Source organism: Pogona vitticeps, chromosome 5 (assembly GCF_051106095.1).
Source record: "Pogona vitticeps strain Pit_001003342236 chromosome 5, PviZW2.1, whole genome shotgun sequence".
Classification (NCBI taxonomy): Eukaryota; Metazoa; Chordata; class Lepidosauria; order Squamata; family Agamidae; genus Pogona; species Pogona vitticeps.
Window position 1 is genome coordinate 179,654,970 of NC_135787.1, and position 9,351 is coordinate 179,664,320.

Below are 9,351 nucleotides of genomic sequence, written 5' to 3' on the forward strand. Positions count from 1 at the left end.
CAACAGATGGGAAACCTTGACATCTGAGCGTTCAGCCTGGAGGCAGACAGTGCATCACGGCCTTTCCCAATTCGAAGAGACCCTTGTCCAGCAGGCTGAGGCAAAGAGGCAGTCATGAAAGCAGCAAAATCGGGGAGCTGGATAGGGGACAGATTGCATTTGTCTTCAGTGTGGAAAAAATTGTCACACTCGAATTGGCCTTCTCAGCCACACTAGAGACTGTTCCAAGTCCTCCATACAGAGCACGTTATCATAGTCTCTCGAGACTGAACGATGCCTAAACAATTTTCTCCCCCCCCCTTTCTTGTGGACTAATAAAACTACTATTCTGTGACTGCAGTGACAATTGCTATTCTACATTATCCCTGTATGGCTGCACAAAAAATTAGATCCATTTTGCTTATTCTCCTGCTTGTATGAGGTCTTTTGGAATCCAACAGAAATGTAATTTTAAAAAATGACTGGCCCACTTTCCCTGCTTTGTACTTTGTAGGCTGTCTGGAAGAGTAATGGTGCCCAGCAGGTGGCTGAGTTTGTGGGAAGCAAAAAGAGAGACAAGACAGTGAGAAATCCCTCTCATTTAATTTTCTAATCAGTCTTTTAGAAGAGAAAAAGAAAAAAGCATGTTAATGGAGTTCAAATATGAGAGAAATATTCCACAACAAAGAACAGGGATAAAATGGATATAAAGTACTATCAGAATTATTAACCTGAGTAGTTTGGAAATAAAGGAAACCCCAATTGAATGTAGATAAAAGTTATAATCTTTCAGAGTGGTAGATCTACTAGATGTATTTCTGTGTTTTTTCTGCAAGAGCTGCCTGTCAGCAGGCTGAGGATCTCCTGTTGCCTATGCTTCCTAACCAATGATTTCCAAGGAAATTTTGTTGTGCTGTTGTTATACAAATGGTGTATCAATTGGAAATTAAGAAATTTCCATAATCTATGGAGATTTCTTATGTTATGGAAAATGCATCTAAAAATTAAGCCATTTCAGCTTTTATCTCTCAAAACAGATCAATACATGATTGTTTTAAGGATTATATTGAAAAATGTAACAGGCACTGTGCAACTAAGGGCAGACCTATCCACTGCAATTAATACAAGAATGGCCAAGGCTTTGTGGACCAAATGGCAAACTGCCAGTGGCAGACTTTGCTGCCTGAAATTACTGTTCCTTGTCACATTTCTTTCTGCTGTCTGGATTGAGGAATGATCCAAGGATACAAAATACTGTATGCTTTGTGAGTAGGCTGAAATTTAACTGGCATTACACTGTCTGCTCCCTTAGATTAGTGGTTACTCTAAGTAAATGATACCAAGACTGAAATGTTCTGGTGCAACGATTAATGTGCTAAACTGATGCGATATAAAAAAAAATCCATATTAAGTGGCACAACGTTCATATTATTTTGCATATCATGTAAATTGTGCAAATTGCGCTACTTAATTATAATTTACAGAATATAGCTTGCAGATTAGGTTGCCAAATTTGGAGAAGAGGCTAACTCTATTCCAAACCAATTTATAATCCACAACACACAGAAAGAGCACTGTGACAGACAATGTACATGTTTCTTCTAAACTTCAAGCTGTTTGTGGACTGGTCAAAATCCTTTCCTCCTCCTTTAGGTTACCTTCCAATGGGTTTGCTCATCTCACAAGCTTCTTCCAGGCTTGTTACCAAATTCTAGGTGGGAGTTTGTTACCATTCTAGTATGTTGTCACATGCATTTTTACTTTGGATCTTTGTCAGTTTGCTTCAACCAGCAGTTAAGCCCAGGGTAATTACCTTATCATTCTCTGGAATCAGAATCCCAGGCCTTAATGATTATTTGCCCAAAAGAGGAAATGTACAGATATTTTTGGATACCAAGCTGTATCTCAGTTCTTCTTTGATTATTATTGTTTTCTCATAAGCTGCATGCTATTCCCACAATTTATGAATCAAGCCTCAAGGAAGTCATGCCAATTAATGCTCATTGACAGATGCTTTTTCCTACTATGATCTAAATATAGGCTTGACTTAAGTAGTCCAGCATAAAGCAGGCATTTTCTCACCTGCGGCATTTTCAGTCCAGGGTATCCATTGTTATTCTTAGCAAAATGCTGCAGGAAAAAAAAGTACGAGACAGGTGGGGGGAGAGTGAGAATACTAAGAGAAGAAGGGGGGGGCGCGCAAAGAAGCATTTCCTATCATTATCTGAATTAAAATAAAAAATGTTACAAACAGTGAGAGCAGATGTTTGTTTTCTCTCCCCTCCCCCCTGGATGGATAGCAGCTTTTTCTATGTGCTGCAAGGCAGATTTCCTCCACTTCCTCTCTGCTGAATCCAGGCTCCCCTTATCTAACAGCCATGCAAAGTGCTAAACCTAATCTCTTTTCACTTAATGTTGACATAAATAAAAGGAATATTACTGCTGAGGAAAAAATGCATAAAAAATAAAGATTAATGTCTGCTGTATGTACTACATTTGATCTTTGCAGAATAAATGTTAAGTGTGTTGCTTAGATCCTTGCTTAGATAGGGTCATATTAACAGCCTGTTCTGATCTCTCCGTCTTGATGCTGAATATTATTCAACATAGCAAATGTGTATACTGTATTAGTCTAAGTATATGCAAAACTTATTCAAATCTACCAAGAGGTAGAGCTTTTAATGCCTGAAAACCAGGGCACCGCCCTATATGAAAAGAAAATCTCCTGGCCTTCCTGAGATTTTACTGCCTTACTGCAATTCGGTATGGAGCAATGTTGGAAACCAAGTAAAAATAGTTTCTAAGGGACTCTTGCTTATACAGTTAAACATTTTGTTCTGAGCACACTTGACTATCAGTAAATTGTGACCTGCAGGCATGCATCATGATCATACCCATAGCCACAACACTAAGAATTCCAAAATCCAAGTAGCTGTTTAGATCTATATTTGGTGCACAACGTGGGGCCCTCCAGATAGATCTTCATGGACTGCAATACCCAGCATTCTTCACTATTGGGTAGAAATGATGGGAAGTGTATTACAATATCAATAAACCACTTCTAACAGCTTTTATCTTTTTTATTTTTATCACATCTTTTCTAGAGACAACAGGTCTTAATATCACATATAAGACCAAGCCACCATGAAAAGTGTCTCTCTTTTTGGTGAAAAGCAAGATATACTGTAAATAAAATACAAATAAATATTCCACATAAGTATAGCCTGCAACAGTATATTGGGATCAAGAGAGTCTGCCTGGATCTTTAGAGTTAGGTTAGATAGTTTGTTGTTGTTGTTGTTGTTGTTGTTGTTGTTTATTCAGACTGGTTGTTTGCTGTCCTCTGAAGATGCCGGCCACAGAGACTGGCGAAACTTTAGGAAAAACCACCTTCAGAACACGGCCAAGAAGCCCGAAAAACCCACAACAACCATTGTAATTATATTCCTTATATTCCTATTCTTTGCCAGTAATATGCCTCCTAAAGGAATGTGGGTATGCATTATTCAGGGGAGTCTTTGGTATGAAATCCACTAACCAATTGTTTGTTTAATTCCTACTATGTATTAGGAAATACGATCTAAGTCTCTGAAAACAAAGGGTTTAGGATTTGGCTCTTGTTTCCCTAGACTCTTTGAGGTCTCCTGTAAGGACAGGCATTTTTTTTGGCCAGAATGAATTGGCCAGAAGTATTATGGGTAGTGCTCATTGGAAGGACAGATTCTGAAGCTAAGGCTCCAATACTTTGACCATCTCATGAGAAGAGAAGACTCCCTGGAAAAGACTCTGATGTTGGGAAAATGTGAAGGCAAGGGGAGAAGGGGACGACAGAGGACGAGATGGTTGGACAGTGTCATTGAAGTTACCAACATGAATTTGACCAAACTCCAGGATGCAGTGGAAGACAGGAGGGCCTGCTGTGTTCTGGTCCATGGGGTCACAAAGAGTCGGACACAACTTAATGACTAAAAAACAAATTATGGGTAGTCTACATTGGAGGACTATTGTTATATCCTTAGTCCTTTCGGTAGCTGTAGCCCCTGTTGTTCCTGCAACAATATGTTATTTCTGGAAGAATTCCAGCTGGGCCATTGTGGAAGTGCATAATCTGAACAGGCTGCCAGTAGACTTACTATGCTTCATGAATGCAGCCGCAGAAACAAATTAAAACAAACACTCACAAAAAAGAGAAGAAGCTAAGCTATTCTCACAACTAATGGGAAGCCCTACCCATACAACTATTTTGAAATTTCCTCTCCTACTTGAAAAAAATCCATTGAGCTCCATGTGGTCCCCTCTTCTAATATAAGTATGACAATGGAACCAAATACCTCAGGAGGTGGTGTACTCTCCAACACTAGAGCCATCCAAGGAAGTTAAGACATTCATTCCTGCACTGAGCAGGGTGTTGGTCTGGATGGACTTGTAGGCCCTTTCCAGCTCCATTATTCTATGAATCTATGAAATACTGGCAGAGCCACTATCTACTTAACTGCATAGCATTAAATCCCCAATCCCTGTGTCTACTACATCTTCAGAAAGAAATAAAATATCACAGCAAGGATGGGTAATACTCATTAAAAGGTAAAGGTAAAGGTTCCCCTTGACAATTTTTGTCCAGTCGTGTTCGACTCTAGGGGGCGGTGCTCATCCCCGTTTCCAAGCCATAGAGCCAGCGTTTGTCCAAAGACAATTTTCCGTGGTCACATGGCCAGTGCGACTTAGACACGGAACGCTGTTACCTTCCCACCGAGGTGGTCCCTATTTATCTACTTGCATTTGCATGCTTTCGAACCGCTAGGTTGGCGGGAACTGGGACAAGCGACGGGAGCTCACTCCGTTGCGTGGATTCGATCTTATGACTGCTTGGTCTTCTGACCCTGCAGCACAGGCTTTTGCAGTTTAGCCCGCAGCACCACCACGTCCCTCATAATACTCATTAGGCCACTAAAATCTCAGAAACACACGGGGGTTTCAAGTCCTACAGGACTCTTCATCAGGCTTGGCATTGCAGGACAGAAGAGCAATCAACCTCCCATTATCCTCCACTTCCAACTGTGTAATGCGCAGCCTGCAGAATGCCATTTTGTTCTTCCCCTTAAGGAGCAAAATGACTTGGGAGCACTGCTTGCCAATTTGAAAGTATCTCTCGGGTAACTTCAGCTAAAAAGACCCCATAAATTGCAACTCACTAGTATGTGATGCATCACGGGGGATCTGAAAACAGAATTTTTTGTTGTTGTTGTAATGTACAAAATGTTATCATATGTTTATCAAGAAATCCCAGAAGTTATAACTTCTGCTATAGAAATCTATTCCCACTCAGTCCTACACAGCTGATAATGTCTAAATCGAGTGATAGGGGAAAGTTACTCTGCACATTTCCAGGAGTATTTTTCAATATTGTTACTTCACGTTTCAAAAGCAAGCCCTTGCATTTTAAGCAGCTGCCATCCTGATGAGTTCAGGAAAGAAAACAGTCCTATAGCAGAAGAAAATACAGCCTACAGAAGCCAATGCATCTCTGAGTTTTATCTTAGCCATTCCATAGATGCCCTAAAGTAATAATATAACTACTTGCCTGAGCATTTGTCTGGCATGTCAAAGAGACCAACAACTGCATAAACAATCTAATACAGTGGGGTCTCGACTTGAGAACTTAATCCGTATTGGAAGGCAGTTCTCAAGTCAAAAAGTCTGTAGGTAAAGTCTCCATTGACCTACAGTGCATTGAAAACCGATTAATCCCGTAACAGGCCGTTTTTGTTCCATTTTGGTTTTTTTCTGGTCTGTAAGTCAAATCTCAGTCTGCAAGTCAAACCTAAATTTTGCGGCCAGAGAAGTCTGTAACTCAAAAAGTCTGTAAGTCAAGCCGTCTGTAAGTCAAGGGTCCACTGTAATTAAAATCTAATAATTTTCTTGATCATATTTACTGTGTTTCATCCCATTCAAAAGTACAAACACATTATATTCGTCTGTTTATGTACAACCCCGTATCAGGTTATCTTGCCCTGTCCAATGAAGATTCTGGTTTCAATTCCTGTATCCAAATGTATCTCTGTAGGGGGTTGTACCACATTAACTCTTCTACCAGTTTCTGAGGAGTTAATGCATCAGAACTGCTTGTCAATTAATGATGACTGAAAGCAAGGAAACCCAGTGAAATACTGTACCAGGAAGTCCCTCCACCTATTTAAAATAAGTTGTTGCATGTTGTCCAACTTCTTGTCTTCTGTTTAGAAAACACAGCATTCAAGGAGGAAGTTAAGAAGGATGTGAAGCAGTGACTTTTTCTAAACTTTAAGGAAAAAAGAAAGGAATTGTGGCCATGGAAAAGCCTTCATAATTCTATGGTGCACATGCATGCATAAGATAGCAGTCTTCCCCCACCTGGCAAAGTCTGTATGGGCGGACAAGCCTCAACTTCCAACAACTGGCTGTGACAAACCCAGACCTACTGGGATCTGCCACACGTTAACTAAGCTGCCACCAACCATTCCCTATAAGAAGTCACACAGACCAGGGATGGATTTTCAACAAATAAAAGAATAAGGTTTATTAAATACAACACACAGGGAAAATAAAATGATTAGGTGAATAAGATATAGTAACGTGGCTTAGTCTCATTCATACATGCATACAGTTTGGTTCACACAGAACCCTTAACTTGAAGCACAGACCCTGAACCTATCAGTTCTGGCTAACCATACAGACACCTGAACCTATCAGGTTGGTACTGACACACAGTAGTACCCTGTCTGACACACAGACTCCCACACCAGCTTCTTCTTCCCAGCTGCTGCTTCTTCACATCCCAGCGTCTCCTAAACTTCACCACACAGGCTTCACATATATATACAGTACAGCCCCTCCTCCTGATGTCCCGCCTTCCACTCCCCATAGGATGGAACTTTCCCTCCAAACCCATGACAGACAGGTAACATCAGTGCTGTATGTAACACCTCCCCTCTTTATAAGTTGTTTTGTAGGGGGAAAGCTAAGGTGCTTTTTCCCAAAAAAACAACCTGGATAAAACACACAACAACAGTTATACATACCATATCATACTTACTTATACTTACATTCTAAGTTAACCATAGCAATTAGGCATTTAAACATTTACCATATACATTACATCAATTTACCTTTATTCCTACAAACCAAGTTCAAAAAAACAGGTACATTTAACCTTTGTCATCAATATATATACATAGTCCATGTTTCTTTCGCCGTCTTCATTCTTCAGGTCTTCTTGACAAGGCGTCAGCAACACAGTTCACTGACCCTCTGACCACCTTCACTTCAAAGTCATAGTCCTGTAGGTTTAAAGCCCACCTCATAAGTTTGCTATTGTGGGTTTTCATTGTCTTTAACCATTGCAGTGGTGAATGGTCAGTGCACAGAACAAAATGTCTTCCCCAGATGTAAGGCTTGGCCTTCTGGATCGCGTAGACTATGGCCAAACACTCCTTCTCCACGGTTGCCAAATGTCTCTCACCTTTTTGAAGTTTCCTACTCAGGTAGGACACTGGATGCTGGTCACCATTCTCATCCTCCTGGCACAGAACTGCTCCTACCCCGCTGTTAGACGCATCGGTGTAGATGATGAACTCCCGGTCGAAGTCTGGAGCACGCAGCACTGGATAGTTGATTAACGCCTCCTTCAACCTCTGGAACGCCGCCTCACAGTCGCTGGTCCACGGGATGCGGTCATCAGCCTTCTTCCTCGTCAGATCGGTCAGCGGAGCCGCAATCTCGCTAAACCTCGGGATGAACTCTCTGTAGTAGCCCACCAACCCAAGAAATGATTTGACTTTTTTCTTGGTGTTGGGTCTAGGCCAATCATGAACGGCTTCTATTTTGGCCTCTAGGGGTTTTATCACTCCTCCCCCTACCATGTGACCCAAGTATTTTATTTCTGGGTTACCCAGCTGCAGTTTGTTTTCTTTGCAGGGCCTAGGCCAAAGCACTTCCTCCCCTGGATTAAAGTGCCTCTCACTGGCTCTCTGGTCATCCCAAGCTTTCTTTCTGACCTTTTGAGCTTGCAGGGTCTCTGCTGCTAGCTCTAGGTTCCTCTTTAGGTCTTTCCTTAAAGAGTCTATATATGTCACAACATCTTGTGGGTCATCCTGGGTGATCTGCTCCCAATTTTGTTTGATCAAATCAAGGGGCCCTTTCACCCTTCTCCCAAATAAAAGTTCAAATGGACTGAACCCGGTACTGGCTTGTGGCACTGATCGATAAGCAAACAAAAGGGATTGCAGCCTCTGGTCCCAATTGTTTGGATTCTCTGCCAAGTAAGCCCTAATCATGCGCATTAGAGTCCCATTGAACTTCTCAGTTAACCCATTACTTTCAGGATGATAGGCAGTGGTTTCCTTGTGCTTAATTCCACAGATTTGCCATAAGCGTTTCATGAGCTTCGATGTGAACGATGCTCCCAAATCTGTGATTATTTCTGAGGCAAATCCCATCCTGGACATATACCCCACCAAGGCATCTGCCACTGTGTTAGTTTCAATGTTAGTCAAGGGTATGGCTTCAGGGTACCTCGTGGCATGGTCCACAATGGTGAGAATGAACCTGTTCCCCCTCTTTGTGGCCTTGGGCAAAGGTCCCACTATATCCACCCCTATGCATTTGAACGGAGTGTCAATCACAGGCAAAGGGCACAACTTTGCTTTGGTCCTGTCGCGGTTATTCCCCTGCCTTTGACACACATCACATTGTTTACAGAACTCCCTGATCTGCTTCCCTATGTCAGGCCAGTAAAAATTCTGTGTGATTCTCTGCTGTGTCTTGTTCACCCCTAAGTGTGCAGCAAACATGTCAGAGTGCCCCCTTTGTAAGATCATGGGGCGATACTTTTCAGGCACCACTAGCTGACTTCTGATCCCATCTCCCCCTTTTGAGATATTCCTCAGGGTCTCTCTATATAAAATCCCCTTTTTCTCCAGAAATCTCACTGGGGTTTCAGGTGTTAGCTGGGCGTCAGTCACCTGTTCAAAACACTTTTGGAGAGTGGCGTCTGCCTTTTGCTCTTGTCCAAATCTGCTGTCTGTGGTTAAGGTTTCCACCACAGCTTCTGAACTCCCCTCTGCTTCCGTCTCTGGCTCATCATTACCCCCTTGAACTGTCCCCGTGGTGGCTTGTGAACGTGTAATCACTAGCACCCGTTTCACATGTTCAGCCAGGTCATTTCCCACGAGCACGGCTGCTGGCAGAGTCGATGAAATCGCTAGCCGCCAAACTCCCCTCCAGCCTTGAAAGTTCACAGGTACCTCCGCTACTGGCAGAGAAATCACCTGTCCCTCAATCCCTGCCACCTTCATGCTCTCATTTGGGATTATATATTCCCTAGGAATAATATCT